Raw genomic sequence first — 20,203 nt, 5'->3', positions numbered from 1 at the left:
CATGGCCATCCCTACGAGTGCGTGGAAGGTCCCAGACGAGGGATTTTATTTTAAAAACTCCTTAAAACGATAATTAGAGAGGAAGTGGAATTACAGTTAACAATAATATTTATCATTACATAGTTTCAGAGCAAGAGAATCTCTAGTTATTATAATAAGAATGAAAACATCTCAGAAAATTCCTGAATGACATTAGGCAACTTTCGTAATGGAATTTTCAACACCCAACAGTGTTTTGATTGAGTCCCATAACGTCTTGTACACTAATGGAGTCACATGAGAAGATGTTAATCTCAGCAAGTTTTGAATACGGACTAAACAAATTTAGTCCCTATACAACAACAAATTTTCCGTCTCCTCTGCCCACAAATATGTCCTCTCTCAAACCACACAGCGTTTAATCACTGCAACCTTACGCTAACTCTTTTGTTTGTGCATATGTCTGAATACAAAATCGTTTTTTGTACAACAACTCACACATAAACACGGGGAGATTACTGCATTATGAAACCACTGCATAAGAATATACAATATATATATATATATATATATATATATATATATATATATATATATATATATATATATATATATATATATATATATATATATATATATATATATATATATATATATATGTACTGTATATTTGATTTTAAATCATGAAAAATGTAAAAAACGTGATGATTACAAGAGCAAAGTTACAGCCACAGACATGGTCACAGCAACTAAAGATGTGCAGATACAAGGTATATATATATATATATATATATATATATATATATCTGTGACCTTCCTAACCTCTTAGTATTCCCTTAGGACTTATACCTGCCATATATATAAATTATATATATATATATATATATATATATATATATATATATATATATATATATATATATATATATATATATGGCAGTATAAGTCCCTAAGGGAATACTAAAAGGTTAGGAAAATCACTGAACAGTCAACAGATTAACAACAGAAATTGATCTATTGATAATCCCTTTATTCTGTCTTTCAAATCCTTCTGGAACATGTGTTTTATTACAGGGCAAAAGAAAATAATCCCTGGCTTAAATTTAGGTTCTTCTCCCAGGCCAACTGAATCATAACAGATTCCAGCAAGTTCCTGGAAATAGTTTCGTTACTCCATAATATTACATTGCTTTGTGCTCAGTTTATTCTGTGGGACTTTTCACTTTTCTTACTGAATATGTGTTTAATCTGGTATTTAATTCTTTACAGGCCTGACCTAAGTAAAATAAATCATAATCCATACAAGGAACTTTGCATACAATATTGCTATCTTTTCGGGGGCTATTTTTTATAAGCAAGTTTTTGATATTATTACATGAAGGATACATTTGTATTAACAATTTTAAAAGGTTTTACAACTTCAAATCCAATATAATGTGTCAAACAAAGGGTTTTGAGTTTTGAGAACACCTATTTTTTCTTCCAGTTTTTCATAGAAGGTCTTTATAGCTTTATTGTAACAAATATCCATGATGTGGGTTGGATAGCATTAGATATCTTCCTATTTTTCTGTTTTTGAATTCTTGATCTAAAAACTCAGGACTGACTGTTAAAGGCTCAAGAAACATTGATGAAAAAAAGTGAAATTTTATATTTATATGATGCCCCGAATAATAGTGTACATATGTCAAATTATTTGCCTTTTTCCTATAAATACTAAATTTACCATTAAAAGGTTCCTTTTAATACAAATGTTCAAAAAAAGGAAAACATTCATTTTCCTCTAACTCGAATGGGGACTTGATCATGTAGTTGAACCAATATGTTATTTGGATCCAAATATTTGGGTATGATGGCTAAAATATCGTCAACATAATGGTACCATGTTGCAGGAAAATGGAAAATCTAGGGGATGTAAAGGCGTTCAAAAAAACCTCCGTGTATAAATTTGAGAAAAACGGGTGAAAGTGGGTTTCCCATTGCCATACCAAATGTTTGTTTAAAAAACTCCCCGTTGAAAATAAATTTACAATCACATATGCATAATCTTATTAATTCTATGACATGGCTTATTATTAATGGCAAATCAAGTTTATGCAATTCATCTTTAATGTATTCAATACTGAGTCAATGGGCATTTTTTGAATAAGGAACATATATAAAAACTTATTAACCGTGAATCTGGATTGATTGTAATACTATCTATTTTGTCAGTCATATCTAAAGAATTAATAAGTTCGGTACCAGAAAAGTTCCTTGCAATGGTGACAATAATTTTTGTTAGATATTTTGAAGCCTCATAAGTTACGGAACCAACAGAACTAATTATTGGTCTCATAGGATTATTTTCTTTATGTGACCATATAGATATGACAAGGGAGATGAATTTATTAAAAACTGATTTATGAGGCCTTTGGTGTTTTTCAGGATTCTTTTTAATTTACTGTTGAAAATTTTATTACTTCTTCTGAGGGTTGTTGTTTAGTTTTAGGTAAGTATTATTGTCGCTTAACAATTCTTCAATTTTTGATATATACAATTCTTTATCCATAACTACTGCACTGTTGGACCTACCCACCTTAATTATATGTATGGTTTTATCCTTTTTTCAACTCAGCCAAGGCATTTCTATAATGTGCCGGAAATTCACTTCATATGGAAATTTCACTGCTGCATATATGAACCCTTTTATTATGTCATACTATTGTTGGCAAAAGGTTACTGAATTTTTCGAAGGCATTAATAGATGACACTGTAGATAATGTAATTGGCTTAGTTGAAATCACAAATGATCAACCATAACCTAAAGCTCATATAACATCTCCACTAATATTTTTCTTGATAAATTCACTACACAGTCTGTTTTATTTTTTGGTTTATTTGTCCAATCACTTTCCTTGATCAGAGTTTTCAAATTCTTGTTTAATTTGGACTGAAGCTGGTCGGTTTTTCTGCCTGAGGTTCCTGTATATTTCAACAAGCAAGGAATATTTCCAGTATAGCAGTAGGGAAAATTCTTTTTGCAATAGAAACTTCCTTGAAAAAATTACTTTTCTTCTCTTGGTTTTCAGTGTGTTTCTTTAAAATTGCCCAGGTAAAGTCGTTAAATCATCTATGATCATCATATTCCATAGACATGCTGGCAACAGAGATTTTGGGAGAACTTGTTCTTCTAGGCGCTGCTTAAAAAGGATTTTGACAAAGGAAAAATCTATTTCTGAGGAGGCCCGTGTCACCCGGTGAAATTCCATTCTTACACGAATTTCTAGGTATAAATATTGCTAAATATACAGAGAAAAAAGCACAGGAATGCTGGAGTTACTACCCCCAGATCGAGCATCTTCGATGAAGATGTCGGTATAACCAAGGGTGAGTGAAGGAATCACAACCACAGAGCCACACTCAAAAGACATCCCCATGTCAACATCCCGAGAAGAGTGAGGGGCCGTGCCAGCCCCTCACTCCCCCAGCCCGCCACGTGGCGACTCCAGCGCCATCTGAACTCATTCCAGACTAGCACCATCCCCAGGCTTGGCATGAGCCAGCAGGGGCGCAAACCTGTACCTCAAAATAATCTGGGGTCACCGGGTGACATGGGGCCTCCCTCAGAAATAGATTTTTCCTGTCAAAATCCCTTTTCTGAGTTCGGCCCGTGTCACCCGGTGAAACCTAGTATCAGAGAATCATGCCAAGACTGCAAAGCTACAACAAAATACAAAGGCAATGGAAAGACACCTGCTATGGAAAAACAGATTTAATAAAAAATATCTCAACAGTGAAAATCAGGTTAACTATAAGTAAATACTGGTGGCATATAACACCTCACATCAAAGATTATCATGAAAAAACAAACTTAACCTAGGAACAAGGTAGATATACAACTAGATATACAAATATGTGGTACAATAGGGGAAAAAATAAAAGGCCCTCTACAAATTAATAGAATAACCAGTAATTACAACTTAAACCTAAAGCAAAGAGATACAATGACAGACAAAAATATATATGAGGTACATGAAGCAAAAATAAAAAGCTTCAGTACCTCTGACTAAATCTAAATCCACAGCATCAAAATCCAAAACACAAGACAGGCAATAATCAGATAAACCAATATCGAGTATGAGGAGCAAGGCAGTGAGGCATGAACTATCCAGAAGGCAGGCAGTGAATAAATGAGGCAGGTGGGCGGGGGGAAAGGAAAGGGATAAGGATAATTAAGGTGGGAGATGACACTTCCCACAGCCACTGTAGAAAATTTTAGAGCTTCAGAGTGATTTTAAATAATGGCGTTTAAACACTAGAGGTGATTTCCATCCTGTATATTTGGAAAGTTCGGCAAAATCCATATTATAGAAATAATTAGTGGAGGTAGCTACTGCTCCCGGATATCATGAACCTTTGGGACTGAATCTGGGTTAGCTTGCTTAATAAAATACAGAATTTGTTGTCTTATAGCATTCAAAGAGAGTACCACCTTTTCCCTGATGAAAAAGAGGACCCGACTTAAACTGTGGAGTTCTTTGTAGGTAAGACTTTAAGGTAAAACTGGACACAATGACTGGTCCTGAGGAAGAGGCACCACCTTCCAAGGGGACCACCTGTCCTGAGGTCTTCATTCTTAGCTAAGAACATATGATCAGGGGAAAGGAGGACTTCTCTGGATGGAAGGAAGTTAACATGATCATCACCTCTAGTGAGGGCTGATAGCTCTGAAATTCTGGCACCTGAAGCTAAGCTAATCAGAAACAAGGTTTTCTTTAACAGATCCAAGTATGAGCATAGAGAATTATCAATGTCAGTGGCTAATTTCAAAACATCGTTGAGGAACCAAGTAATGGCAGGGGCGAGTTACTGGTCTCAAACGGGCACATGCTCTGGGGATGGAGGAGAAGTATGAATCTGTAAGGTCAATATTAAAACCGTACAAAAATACCTTCTTTAAGGCTGATTTAGCTGTAGTAATAGTGGCTGGAGCAAGGCCTTTTTCAAACAATGACCTAAAGAAAGTAACTGCTAGGTTGGTTGTCATAGTTTGAGCTCCAGATGCCTTTAAAAGGACGCCAATTTTTGACTGCCGAATCGTATTGTCTGAGAGTAGAGTCTCTCTTGTCTGATTCCAAAAACAGAGTGTTGGCGGGGTCAATGTTTGCTCCCTTCTTTGCAGCAAACTTTATAAAGTCCATAAAACCAGTGCATTCTGAATTCTTAAGGAAGCTGACACAGTCTTTGTTTGTACGACTTGGGTCAGTCTGGGTTTGGGTATCTGATGACACCGCAACTTGAGTTCCTGTAATAGAGGGAACCAGTTGCTCTTTGGCCAATAGGGGCTACTAGAGCTAATTGGCCGTTGAATGACCTGAGTTTGTGTAGGACTTTAACAACATGTTTATCGGAGAAACAGATATATCCTCTCCCAACAATTCCAATCTATGGACATCGCATCCGTGGCGAAAGCCTGGGGGTCCAGGTTGGGGGCTGTTAGCATATTATGATTTATATTGTTAGAATTGTGTTAGTAGCATTGCAATTGTCGCCATGTCGATTTGTCTTTTGCATTTAGTTTTCTCTTTGTGAGTCATGGCGCCACCTGCATGTAAACAAACCGTGTGTTCGCTGTTCCAGAGACATTTCAGTCTAAATAAAATCTAGTCAAACGATAACACAAGTGTCTCAATCAGCCCCTTCCTGGAACTCTTGTTAATAAGTGAAACTAATCAGAGGATCTAGAAATTAGTAAGGTCAACAGGTTATGGGCCCAGAACACATTGGGATTGATTGAAAACCTGATATCATCTAGATATAAGAAAGTGCTAGCCTAAGATTCCTTGGAGACTGTTCCATCAACAAGTAAGAAGATGGCTGATTATGAACAAGGGAAGAGACCTCCAAGAAGATTCTTCTACAGTGTGAGGGGCTAACTATTACCCGTGGTCGAAGAGGATCAAGGACTGTTTGACAAGAACTGTTGGAATGCCATTGACCCTGGGTTTGGGTATCACATTTTGATAATGAGAATGAAGAAGAGGCCTTGGCAGAGCTCAACCAAGAACAAGCCAGAGTCAATTACCAATGCTCGGGGGTCATTATCGAGGAACGCTGCACAGCTCCACTCTCTACGATGTTGGTGAGTTTAAATTTGCAAAGAAAGTGTGGGACACACTCAAGGAAATGTATGGTGAATTTGGGATTATTCACACCATGTTGTTTTTCAGGAAATGGCTGTTTAGGTTGGATAAAGTTTCAATGCCAATGGCAGATTACATTTCCAAGATGCATGAGCGATTCAGAAGGTGAGAATGGGCGGCATTCCAATAAGTGACACTTGCTTTGCTGCTTTCTTGCTACTTGGGCTACCACTCAAGGAGTATGATGCTTTGTAAGATCCTTTCGAGGGTGATCTGGATAAGCACACATCAAGAAATGTGAAGAGCAAACTTGTGATGGAAGAAAGGACTATCATTGCAAAACAGAGTGACATCAAGAAAAGAAGAACCTGTGACATTGAAAGCAACGGCTAAACAGCATTCTCCCAGAAGCAGAATCAGCAGCCTCCAGAAGCAGGACACCTCTGGTGACAGTAAAATGAAGTGTTACACCTGTAAGGAGCCTGGACACAAGGCGAGGGAATGTCAATCTGGAAGAAGTTCAAGGAGGAACGCACGAAGAAAGGGGATGCCAAGGCCTCTGTAGCTGAATTTGAAGAAATAGAAGCAGTACTTCTATGTGCCGAAGTGGATGCACATGCCTACATGTCAAAATCATCGGTGGGAAAGTGGTTTCTGGACTCAGGTGCATCAGATCATATGTGCTGTGACATTAAGAAGTTCAAGAACATCGACCTGCAACGCAAGGATCTGTGAAAATAGGTGATGGACATAGACTTTCAGTGGAAGGGATTGGGGTAATCGTGATTCAAGCCAAATGCAAGATTGTGCTTCAGGAAGTGATGTATGTCCCTAACCTATACTGCAGTCTGGTGTCTGTACAACAGATCACTGCCAAAGGTGCTTCTGTATTATTCGTGGGCGACCTAGCAAAGGCATCTAAAGGGTGGCATTGAACTTTTCTTTGCTAGGAAAGAGGGAAGATGTACATTATGAATCTGGATTGGCCTAGTAAAGATAATGAGGAAGCTTACTGCGGCACTGCCTGCTCAGGTATTGATGCAGACCTGGCATCAAAGAATGGGTCATCTCAACTATGAAACTTTGAAGAAAATTCAGTTCTGGCTAACTTAAAGAAAGAAGAATGTGGAAAATGTGAAGCATGCATTGAGGGGAAGATGACAAGGCTGCCTTTTCCTGCAAGTACATCAAGAGCATCTAAACCTTTGGTGTTCAGTGCACACCGATGTTTGGGACCTTTAATACCCCCTTCATTTGGTGGGTCCATTTATGCTATTGTGTTCACAGATGATTACCCAGGTATCTGACTGTAATGCCAATGAAGTCTAAGGATGAAAGCATTGTCTAGACTCATTCAGTACAAGACCAGGATGGAGAATCTCACGGACCACACCCTAAAGAAAATTAGATCTGACTTCGGAGGAGAATACTCTGGCAAAGAGCAGTTGGACAACTATCTGGCTGCAAACGGAATAGTGCATGAAAGGAGTGTGCCTTACTGTAAACAGCAGAACGGGAGAGCGGAACGACAAAATCGGGTACTTATGGAAATGGTGAGGACCATGTTATCTGAAGCTGGAGCTGACAAGAGACTGTGGGCTGAAGCTATGTCAACTGCTGCCTACAACCGAACAGGGCAAATTCGAGCAGTGCCATCGATTATAAGATACCTCTGGAACTGGCAACAGGAAAGGAACTCACAAGCAGTGATTATGAACGCATGAGACCCTTCGGATGCAGAGCTCAGGCCATGAGAGAAGTCAGAAGCAAGCTTGATGGCAAGACTGTTGAGTGTGTCATGCTCGGTTATCAGGAGGATACAAAGGATGGATACAGGCTTTGGAACACAGAAACAGGAAGGGTAATAATCAGAAGGGACGTTGTATTCCATGAAGGGTTTTCCATGGAAGAAGAAAGAAGATTCCAGTGATCAGGGAAACAGAAGATGGACAATCTACAACTCTCAGTGAGTCAGACTCCGAGGAGGAAACAGAGGAAAAACAGGAGCAGAAGGAGACGGTCTAGACAAGGAAGGCAGTGAAGATGACGGGCATGGAGACGTAAACAATGAACAGATTCCTGCCTTTGAAGAAATTCCAGTACTGCCTGAAGATGAAGAAGCTGAAGTCCAAGAAGAAGTCCCAGTCCTAGGCGGTCCGCAAGAGTGCCTAAACCAAAGAAATGTCTGTGCCAAGAATGTCAAGATGACCCTGAGTGTTTAGTGGTCAAGCCAGATGAAGAAACCACTATCACTGAACCAAAGAGTGCCAAAGAGGCCTAGCTAGTCCCCAAGCAGAAAGATGGAAATATGCTATGGGAGAAGAGATTAAGAAACTGACTGAGATGAATACATGGGAGATTGTACCAAGGCCACCAACCAGAGTCATTGGGTCAACATGGAAGTTCAGACTGAAGACTGATGCTAGTGGCAGACCTACAAAGTACAAAGCCAGGTTGGTTGCACAGGATTTGCCCAGAGATATGGCTTTGACTATATGGAAACCTACTCGCCTGTAATCAAAAGAAAAACCATCCGGTTGATGCTGCTGTGGGGAGTGGAGAAGGAACTGATGTGTGAGCATGTCGACGTAATATCTGCCTACATCAATAGTGATATCAAGGAAGAAGTATACTTGGAGCAACCCGAGGGTTTTGATGTTGACAAGAGTAGGATGGTGTGCAAGCTGAGGAAGTGCCTTTACGGATTGAAACAATCAGGACAAGAATGGTACCATAAGATCAAGAAAATCTTTATAGACATGAAGTTCAACCCCTCAGTTGGTGACCCTTGCCTATTCTATCATCAAGAAAGGAAATTGTTTGTTGGACTATATATGTGGATGACATTGCTGTGTGGGGAAAGAAAGAAGATATTGATTGGTTTAAGAAAGAGTTGAGCCAACAAGTTGAAATACGAGAGCTGGGTGAAATATCTGATTTCTTATCACTGAGGATATTGCGAAAGGACGAGCATACCATAAGCATCGACCAGTGTGCTTATATAGATCAGATATTGGAGCAGCACGGGTTATCTGAATGCAGAGGAAAACACAGTCCTCTGAGTGCAAATGCATTCTCTATCAACAATGAACCAGACGCGAGATGCCGATAGTCATGAATATAGAAGAGCCATAGGAATGTTGCTGTACGTTGCAAAACGGGACAAGACCTGACTTGAGTTTCGCTGTCAGTTATCTCAGTCAATTCTCAACCAACCCAAAGAGAAAGCAGATGGCTGCAGTGAAATATCTGATAAAGTACCTAAAACACACCCGTGACTACTGCATAGTATTCAGGAAGAGGGGAAGGAGGCATTGATTTTTCTGATGCTGACTTTGCCAACAACAAGGTGGACAGAAAATCGTTCAGTGGACTGGTGGTGTGTGTTGCAGGAGGACCTGTGGGAGTGGAGGTGCAAGAAGCAAACTGTGGTTGCCACATCCACACAACAGGCGGAGTACATTGCTATGGCTATCGCCACGCAGGAAGCACTATGGCTATGTGGTATTTTAAGGAGATCGACGCAAGTGATCTTTGCATGGTGCCATGCATCCTTGCTGATAATACAGCAGCAATCAAACTTGCAGAGAAGGACATTGTCAACGATAATTCCAAGACGTGGATGAAGTATCACTTCATAAAGGATGTGGTGAAGAAGGGGTTGGTAAAGTTGCAATATGTGGCATCTCATGACAATCTAGCTGACCTTCTAACCAAGGGTTTGACTGGGAGGAAGACACAGGAGTTATGTGCAAGAATTGGACTTATCATTCCTTAATGAAAGTCAGAGCCATGCCAAAGTTTTAATTTGTCCTTCTGATAATTTTTTTTTGCGGCATAGTAATCCTTTGCCAAATGTGATCGTGACAGATGTAGTCACGTTTATCCTTTTGTATTCTTTGCAGCAACAGTGTCTATTCAGTTCTTATGTTACTTGCTGCTTGTTCATATTACTCAATTTTTTTGCCGCTGTGTTGTTCTTTATCTGCAGTTATTTTGTTTTTGGCTCATGTGCTAATCATTGCATTTTTGCTGGTTTTGTGTCGTTGGATATCCAATTTTTTTGAAGTGTCAGTTCTTGTAAGGTTCACTGCATTGCAATAAAATCAAGGAAGTGTTAGCATATTATGATTTATATTGTTCGTGTTGTGTTAGTAGCATTGCAATCACCGCTATGTCGATTTGTCTTTTGCATTTAGTTTTCTCTTTGGCCAGTCATGGCGCCACCTGCATGTAAACAAACCGTGTGTTCGCTGGTCCCGCTTCATTTCAGTCTAAATAAAATCTACCGACGATAACACAAGTGTCTCAATCAGCCCCTTCCTGGAACTCTTGTTAATAAGTGAAACTAATCCTAGAGGATCTAGAAATTAGTAAGGTCAACAGGGGCCACGTAACAGGGAAGCTTGTGATTGCTTTCCGTGGCAAACAGATCCACTTGGAGGCCCGGAACCCGGCGGCGAATCCACTTGAAGGAGTCTCTGTCCAGAGACCACTCCGTCTCCAACGGAGTAGTCCTGGACAAGGAGTCCGCTACTTTTCCGTACCCCGCTAGGTGGGTGGCTGACAGATGCCAGCCGTGCTTGTTCGCCAGGAGAAGATTGCTACCATCACCTGGTTTACGCGACCTGATTTGGAGCCGCCCTGTTGATGCAATGAACCACCACGGCGCTGTCCAGCACAAGCCTGACGTGAATCCGGCTGGCGGGGCGAAGTTTCTTGAGTGTTAGAAACACTGCCATAGCTTCCAAGGTGTTTATATGAAACTGTTGGAACATTGTGGACCACGTTCCTTGAACTTTTGTTTTGGTGAGTACCCTCCCAACCACTTAATGAAGCGTCCGTGTGGATTACCAACGCCGGAGGGGGAAATTGAAGTGGAACCGACCGACAGGCCACTGACTGTGGACCATGGCCTTCTTGTTTTCAAGATTCGCGGGATTGAAGAGATCCTGTCTCTGAGCCTGACATTGGCTCGTCTCCGCCATACTCTGTTTATATCTTTTAGTTTCGCTTTCAAGAGCAGGTCCATCACTGAGGCGAATTGAAGGGAGCGGAGAATCCTTTCTTGAGACCGGCGGGAGGCTGCTTTGTTCCTCAGAAATTTCCTGGTAGCGGCGGCAATCTCTTTCCGCTTGGGTGGCGGGAGGGACAACCTGTCACGGGTCAGGTCCCATTGGAGGCCTAGCCACTGAAACCGGGATTCCGGAGTCAGGCGGGACTTCTCCCTGTTCAGCTGAAAGCCTAACGACTCTTGGAACTTGATCACTATGGCCGTGGCCTTTGGCACTCCAGAACTGTCGGAGCCCAGATTATCCAATCGTCCAGGTAAGCCGCTTTCATTCCCGGGACCGTGGTTGTTGAACGACTGTTTCCTCCAGTTTCGTAAAAATTCTGGGGGCTACATTGAGTCCGAAACATGACTCTGAAGGAGTAGGCTTGTTTCCCGAGTTTGAAACCCAGGAAGGGAGAGAAGTTCCGTGCAACCGGGGCGTGATAGTAAGCGTCTGAAAGATCGATAGAGGTGGTGACGGCTCCACACGGAAGTAGGATCCGTACCTGAGCTACCGTAAGCATGCGAAACTTGTCGCATGTTATATAGCGATTTAGACGTGATAGATCTAGAATCACTCTTTGTTGGTCGGAATCTTTCTTTGGGACTGTGAACAACCTGCCTTGAAATTTGAGGTGCCTTACTTTCTTTATTGCTCTCTTGTTGAGAAGCTCCGTTACAAAGTCCTGTAGAGCTTTGGAGGGGGTTGGTAAAACCTGGTCAAAGGAGGATCCTTGATCCAGCTCCAACCCAGACCTTGGACACAATACTGTGTGCCCAAGGGCTGAAGGTCCACGGGTCCTTGAACCAGTAGAGGCGACCACCTACCTGACTGGTCTCAGTGGGAGGAAGAGGGCTTGCTTCCTCTACCACGGCCTGATTTGCCTCGAGAGGCGGATCCAGACCTACCTCTATATGGGGCGCGACCCTACCTCCCCTTGCACTTCTATTGAGGCCGTGAAAACCCCACGGCCCTCATAGGAGGAGTTGTACACGGAGAAGAGACGTGCGATGGCGCAGCAAGAGGTTGGGCTGGTTGGACCAGCACGTATTGGTGGGGTTGAGCCTTGGAGGTGGAGGGTTGGCCTACCGCCGAGACTGGGACAGCTTGAACCACTGTCTGGGGATGAGGCCTCCTTCTCCTGAAGCGCTTCCCGACTTAGCCTGGGAACCACCGGCCTCGGGAGTTTTCCGTTTGAAGGCGGAAATACCCCACCTCGCTCGCAGACTCTGATTAGCCCTAGTAGCTTCGCTCAGGACTTTTGAGACTTCCTCCTCTGGGAAGAGGTTAGTCCCCAGATGGAGCTCTTCATGAGCTTATTGGGCTCATGGCGAATGGTGGCATCCATGAAAATGAATTTGCGGCACTCCAGTTTAGCCATCATGAAATCGTACAGGTCTGCCTGAAAACCTGCTAGCAGGGATTTGCCAGAACCTGGAAAATTTGATCATTCTGCGCATGAGACGGCTACCGCCTCAGACAGACACAAGGAATTTAGAGACCGGCTCAGTCTCTCCTTGCCTCGAACTCCGTCTTCAGGAGAGCTTCTGGGAGTTTCGGAAGCTGCTCACTGAATTGTGAGGACGCACAGAAGGCATCTAATTTGCCCACCGTAAAAGAAGATGGGGCGTCCCTCCAGAACTCCTCACCCCCCGGGAACACCAGGGATGTGGAGTCCGTCTCCCTGAGCTGAGGCAGAGGTTTGCCTTCGAAGCAGGCATGAGCAGTTGCCAAAGCAACTTTATTCATGCAGGGAGTGGGTAACTTGTCACCCAAGGAGAACATAGTATAGTTCCCTTGAACGGAGTGAGCTTGGTATTATCTGCTTGCCACTCCGTGAGAGTGCAAGCAGAGCCGACACTGCCTGGTCCCTAGGGAAGATCACTGTCTCCTTTGGGACCTTATCTGAACGTGCCCAGGCTTCCTCCGTCAGCCTAACGAAGCCTGGGTAGGGGGCAAGAGGTCAGCAGGGAAGAACTCCAGTTCCTCCAGATGTCTTGTGCTCAAACCCTCGATTGTCAGGGTATCCTCATGGCGGATGGCACGTAAGGCAAAACGCCACGGGTTTCCAACGTCAAAGGGAGGGAGGGAAGCAGTATCAGGGATCTGATAACTGGGTTCGGCACTGCCGGAGCGAGCCATATCAGCAATCAGATTCTCCTGACTTTGCAACCTGTCAGCGATCTTGGAAAGCTTAGAGTCGACCTCGGCGACGAACCTAGCTAAAAGCATCCCGGCGAACGCTTCAGGGTCAAGGCTGGCTGGCGAGGAGGGCTGGGTCTGGCCGCCTCTTACTCGCTCCTTTGCCCGAGGTTCCAGCTTTACTCCCGGAGGCCAAAGGTGCGGAGACCTTTGCCTTCAACGGGGAAAGGGGATGCCTTCCGGAAGACGAGGACTTAAAGCCCTTCGCCTTCCACGAAGTCTTCAACTTGGGGACAGTAGATGGAGCACTGTCCCTCAAGATAGAAGACTTGGAAAAGCCCTGAAAAGAAGAGGTTGAAGATGAAGGGGAATCAAACAGGGCGCCCGCCCCCACTACCTCACTTACCTCACCACCTACCTGGTCCTGCTCAGTATTCATGGGCTCTAAGTCCAGGTCCAGAGCGGCGACGTCATCGGAAACCTCCGCGTAGAGGGTCTCTTCTACAAGTGGCTGGGTCACGACCCGGATCTGCTCGATGATAGGGGCGGCCACTTCAGTTGGTACGGCCACAGCGATCCGGGCTCCGGGGTAGAGAAGGTCTCTCCACTTCTCGTCGAGGACGTATGGCTTCCCCGACGGAACGTTCCTCCCAAACCCAGCCACCCAGCGGAGGGGACTCAAGAGCCTCCTTTTTCGAGGACTCGTCAGCCTGAAAAAGGGGGTGAGTCAAAGGGGGGGCTAAGAAATACCTACAATATTACGAAATATAGCCAAAACATTGTAATATGGAAGGCAGAAATAACATACGGGTGGAAAGCAAATAGCTTACCGACTCGTCCTGGGTGCACCGCAAAGAGCAAAGCACACCTCGCAGCCCTCCGGGTGCCACACGATCAGATCATCAAGTCGGACCGCACAACCAGCGTGGGTCCGACACACCACATGGGCCATAGGGTTGCTGAAGAGTGGCGGAACACCGGGCCGGGCTCTCACAGCGGACAGTCTGTAAGTGAAAACAGTAAATGAGCTTACCTTTCTAAGAAACTTAATCTAAGTAGGCAAGAGTATTTCAGTAAACCGCCGGAGTACTCCGGCGGAGTGAAAAAACCACGTCAGAGACGGGCCTACTAAAAAGTAACTTAATTTTAAAGTAAGCTGGGTATAAACCCCGCCGACTGCCGGAGTAAACCGGCGGACGAGGGGGCCGAATCGACGGGACGTTCACCACGAGGAATGCCGGGAACAGAACGGGCGAAACCCAGGGGTGAAATCACCGACTCTATGACCATCATAAAATAAAAATAATAATAAAAATAAATTTCCGCTCAACAGCAGGGTGAACCGCTGGGAAATTCAAACTAATAAACATCTACCGGCGGGGTAAACCGCCAGGACATAAATAAACACACACTAGTCCCCAGGCGGGATGAGCCGCCGGGGAAACAAAACACAATAAGATGGTAACATAATTGGTTAACAGACAATATAAAATTACAATTCCCGGAGTCCGGAACCACCCACACCGGAGATCTCAGGACCTTATCGAAGAGAACCAAAGAAGGGTGAGGCTACCAAACACCACGATCCACCGGGGCAGATGTAAGCGCCAGTCAACCCAACTAAAGTATCTCGAACGCCGTAGCGAACAATGAACAAGGTCGAGAAGAAAACCCTGAGATGTTCGAGAACCTGCTCGATCAAAGGAGAGCGGGTGAACGAAACATGAGCCCAGCTACGAGTCACCTGGAACCAGTTCTGGGAGGGAGCGAATCCCTCAACCAGAAAGATTCACAACATGGGGTGAGAGTCGGACACCGACATCACCCACAAGAGAAGATGACGAGAAGCCGGACCCAAAACAGGGTAGGGGAGAGGGGGGGTGGAAGTGGACAGGGAAGGTAGTAGGCCAGAGCAGAGGCGAACAGGAGACTGGGGAGAAACTCACCCGCTCGACTGCATGGTACCAAAAATCATGGCCTACACCTAGGGGGAAGAATGACCAGGACCTCTGTATCTCCCTAAAAACATAGACGTAGCCTATGAAAAAAGGGAGGGGGAAGAGAAGGGAAAGGAGAGAAAAAGGGAACAACAGAGAGAATTTCCGAGATGAAGACCCACCAGCCGAACGTAAGGGAGGAATAACGCTCGTGGAGGAGAAATACCCATAGTAGAGCTCAACCCCTTCGTAAAGAAGATGGAGGACAACGGGGACTCACTCCACACCCAAACAACGGACAGGAAGGCACGATAACAGAAATCCCTCAATCTGCTGACCCAAACCTCTCACTAACCTAACTCAAGGGTGGGGGGGAGAGGAGGTCATATAAAGCCTAACATACCTAGGCTGACAAAATAACCAAATAAATCGTCAAGTGTGTGTAAAATCTAAAAATATACCGTGTTTGGTGCGTAGCCTAACCGGAAGGAAGCGACAGGATGAGCCTGACGTCCCCACGGAAAAGGACAACGTGGAGGTAGCATGATGTCGAGCATTAGCCCACAATAATGAATAAAAATATAATCATTAATAAAAATGTCCAAGAGGAAACATCCCGGTGAGAAAACTAAGCGGGAACAACGGGAACCCGATATGGGAACCTAAGGGACGGATCAAAACATTATCGTTAAAATGAAACCGAACAATCCCACTTAGAAAACCACCAGGATGAGACCTATGGGGAAGCAAAAAGCATGAGCCGACCAGGAAAAACCCAAACAGAACAAGCCGAGTGGGTAAACCTCGCGGACAACATGGCTGGCTGGGGGACGCCGTAGCATCATAACAAAGCCACGAATAATAACAATTACGGGCTAAGACAGCCAACAAACTATAAGACGACCCCAAAAGAAGATGGTACTTAACTTGGACATGGTGAAGCTGCTCGACGCCATGGCAAAATTACGAAATAAGCCGAAAAAACACAGGCTAACCAAACACCGTGGCGCAAAAATCAAGTGCTAGAAATGGAATGAGTTCAGATGGCGCTGGAGTCGCCGCGTGGCGGGCTGGGGAGCGTGGGCGCTGGTACGGCCCCTCACTCTTCTCGGGGATGTTGACATGGGGATGTCTTTCGAGTGTGGCTCTGTGGTTGTGATTCCTTCACTCACCCTTGGTTATACCGACATCTTCATCGAAGATGCTCAATCTGGGGGTAGTAACTCCAGCATTCCTGTAAGCTTTTTTCTCTGGTATATTTAGCAATATTTATACCTAGAAATTCATGTAAGAATGGAATTTCACCGGGTGACACGGGGCCGAACTCAGAAAACTTGAGGTGATTCTTGAAGAGTAGAAATGGTTCAAGGACTCGGAGAGGAAGCTACATAGGTCATCAGTATAGGATACAGGATAACAGATGAATACATGACCCTCATAATGTTTGATTTTAAATCACGAAAATGTAAGCACGTGATGCTTATATGAAAAAAAGTTACAGCCACAAAGAAAAAAGTGAAATAATTGAGATGCATAGTACTTTCTTCTCATTACCAAGACATGGTCACAGCAACTAAAGATATCAGAAACAAGGGTGTATATATATGGTGGGTATAAGTCCTAAGGAAATACAAAAAGGTTAGGTCATAGAACAGTCGATGGATTAACATCATAACCTACCTTTATATATATATATATATATATATATATATATATATATATATATATATATATATATATATAATATATATATATATATATATATATATATATATATATATATATATATATATATATATATATAATATAATATACACAGTCCAGTCAACCCTAGTATTTGCAGGGTTGGGGACCACAACCAACTGTGAAAAGCAAAAATCCCCATTAAGTTGTTACCCCCTCTAAAAATGCCTCTAACTGCCTATTTTAATAGTTCAGATACCAAATATACCTTAAACTAAAACGCTTATGACTGCCTGTTTTAATAGTACAAACACCAAATATACCTTAAGCTATCATCCTGAAACACTTTAATATCATTTCAAAGTCATCTTACAACATTACCCTTAATAATATATGGCTTACAGCTATGTGTGTGAAAACTAATCAAGTTCTCCTATATTCAGGCACAACCATTTTCTCTCATACAGTATTCAAGACATCCCATTTCCTTTTTACAGTAGATAGGGGAAACATTGGGAATTCACGAGTCAGGTACTGTACCTAAATATTTAGATTTACATTAAAAAAAAAAACAACAACATATAAATGCATTCAACAGTGATAAAATATTCTCTTGTGTACTGTTGTGTGTCTGATAATCATACTTAGAATCAACTAAACTTATAATAAAAATGGTACAGTACATCAAGCAAAAAAAAAAAAAAAAAAACTGTAATGTACGATGTGTAGGTTACATGCACTCATTCGATGGCATCATGAACTTCCTGGAGTTTTAGTTTCGTATTTTTATGTTTATGATACAGTAATTCATATTTCATTAAAGGATATGTACTGTACTGAGAGAGAGAGAGAGGTGGAGTGTGGGCGACTGAGGTATGTTTACATTGGTAAAAGGAATCAGGAAACAGTTGTTTTGTGATTTTGAGGGATTTTACTTTAACATAAAGTATGTTAGTTTCCCTTTTTATACTCTTTTTACTTTTATGTACGAAATTATTAAAAATAATAATTTCATTAATACACTCGTTTCTTTTAGGAACAAAATAAATTATTTTCCTAATTCTTTTGGTATTAGGCTCAATCACCTGATTCTGAGATGGTAACCATTACAAATTGATGGACGATTGGTTTTTTATACATATTGTTGTTATGTATGTAAGATGCATTATGTAACGCCGTCCACAGACGTGTTCAGGTCAGAGCTGTTACACTATAGCTATGTGCAGTTTAAATGTATAAGTATAATCAATTATTGTTGTGTTAGTATTGAATCTGACACACAGGCTTCGATCCTGGAAATTCTACCTGTATGTAGAATGTAATTCCTTATTGTGTATTGAGCTCCGATGCTCATATGTTTGTTACGATTCCATTATATATTCTTTGTATTATTTTGTATACACTCTTACCACTACACTCTTACCACCTTATTCTTAAATGTAGTAGAGGATATAAAACACAAGCTAGAAGATATCACTTTATTATCGCCCTCCATCCTAGGATGTCTGCAACGAGAATGGGATTCCACCTCAAATACTAAACTGCCATCTTCTTTACCACATGAATAAGAAACAACAAGTATAGTTATGGCCTTAAACTCAAAATAAAGATTACATAACAATAGCAACGAGAATGGGATTCCACCTCAAATACCATCTTTACCGCACAGGTAAGAAACAACAAGTATAGTTATGACCTTAAACTGAAAATAGAGATACCATAACAATGGCAACATACAGAGACGAATTCAGCAGCCTACGCCTACGATGCCGTGCCTAACCTCCTAGCCTAATCGGAGAAAGCCTACCCGAAGTTGAAGACAATCTCAACTGGACACCTTCAACACACACGAACCAACATTCTTCAAGCGCTGCGCCAAGTCAGGAGCGCCAAAAGGACAAATAGGTTCAGAGGTAAAAAAGAGGTCAAATAGGTCTATGCAAATATAGCCTACATCAGAGTACAAAGTAGGAGTGAGAGTTTAAGCTAGATAGAATTTTAGGAATTCATAAACTAGGTTTAACAGAATCTAATATAGCCTAGCCTAGGTCCAAAACTCACATTGGTAGCCTAAATACAAATGCTTCCAAGTTCTAGCCTAACCCAAACTTTCAAGTACCTAACAGTAAATATGCCAATAGATATCAAAAGTCTAGACTGCTTTAGTATCGAAGAGGATCCTAAATCAGTGGGTACAATATGGAAAAAGTTAATATGCAGCTTCGAGGTTTATCTAGAAGCACAGGGGAAAATTGATAAAAAGCAGCAGAAGGCTTTATTGCTTCATACTGCAGGTCTGGAAGTTAAGTATGTATACAAAACTTTGAATCCAAAAAATGATTCATTGGACACAATTGAAGGGCTTACAAAATATTTTGCCCCTCAAGTCAATAAGTACTTTGAATGTCATCAGTTCATACAAGCATCACAAGAATCAGGTGAGAAAATAGATCCTTTTGTGACTAGGTTAAAGAAATTAGCTGCTACCTGTGAATTTGCTGATATAGAAAAGAGGTTAATAGAGAGAATTATAGAAAGGAGTAATTCACAAAAGCTACAAAAGAAATTGCTACAAGAAAAGAGATATTCTCCGTGAGACAGGTAGCAACAATTTAAGGTAATTTAGCCTTGTGATTCTGACTTCGTGGGTACAGGAAAACGTAAAAAGAGGAAAACAAAGGAGAATTTCATACGAGCATAGGGCTCTTGTTACTGAGGAAATATTACATAAAACACGTGGGCAAATTTAAAGGAGTGTATTTACATAAATGACATCAGTACGGAAAGAGGAACTCAAGTAGATTTCTGATCCTGAAGGGGATTCCTACGGGATTGAATGAAACTGGGGGATTCCAGACACAGTCCGAGAAGCTTCCACGAAATAGGGTCCCTCTGAAATGAGAGATATGCACATTATACACCAGTAATGAAATAGACAAAGGAATAATGAATTCGAGGCTGCACTGAGGGTGCCAAAGGAATTTGAGGGAGTAATCAAGGACAAAGCGTGACTGAATGGTGGTTTTCCATAGCACATTACCGTAAGACAGGTGTGTTTCCAACGTAGAAATGTGGTCCGTGGATGACTTGCGATTTCCGAGGGCGATTTCTTCCACGTGTTAGGATGCAAGGGCACGGCGATGGGGACTTCTCGAAGAAGGGCGACGTGTGGGAATTTCATGAAGGGCCGGGCGATTCTTGAGGGGGCATCTGGCAGGTAAATGGTAAAGCGCGCACGTGGCTTGCCGTCGAAAGGCATGAGGAGAACGTATACTGGGAAACG

This window comes from Macrobrachium rosenbergii, chromosome 8 (assembly GCF_040412425.1).
Source record: "Macrobrachium rosenbergii isolate ZJJX-2024 chromosome 8, ASM4041242v1, whole genome shotgun sequence".
Classification (NCBI taxonomy): Eukaryota; Metazoa; Arthropoda; class Malacostraca; order Decapoda; family Palaemonidae; genus Macrobrachium; species Macrobrachium rosenbergii.
The sequence above is the reverse complement of the archived record's forward strand: the minus strand, read 5'-3'. Positions refer to the sequence as shown.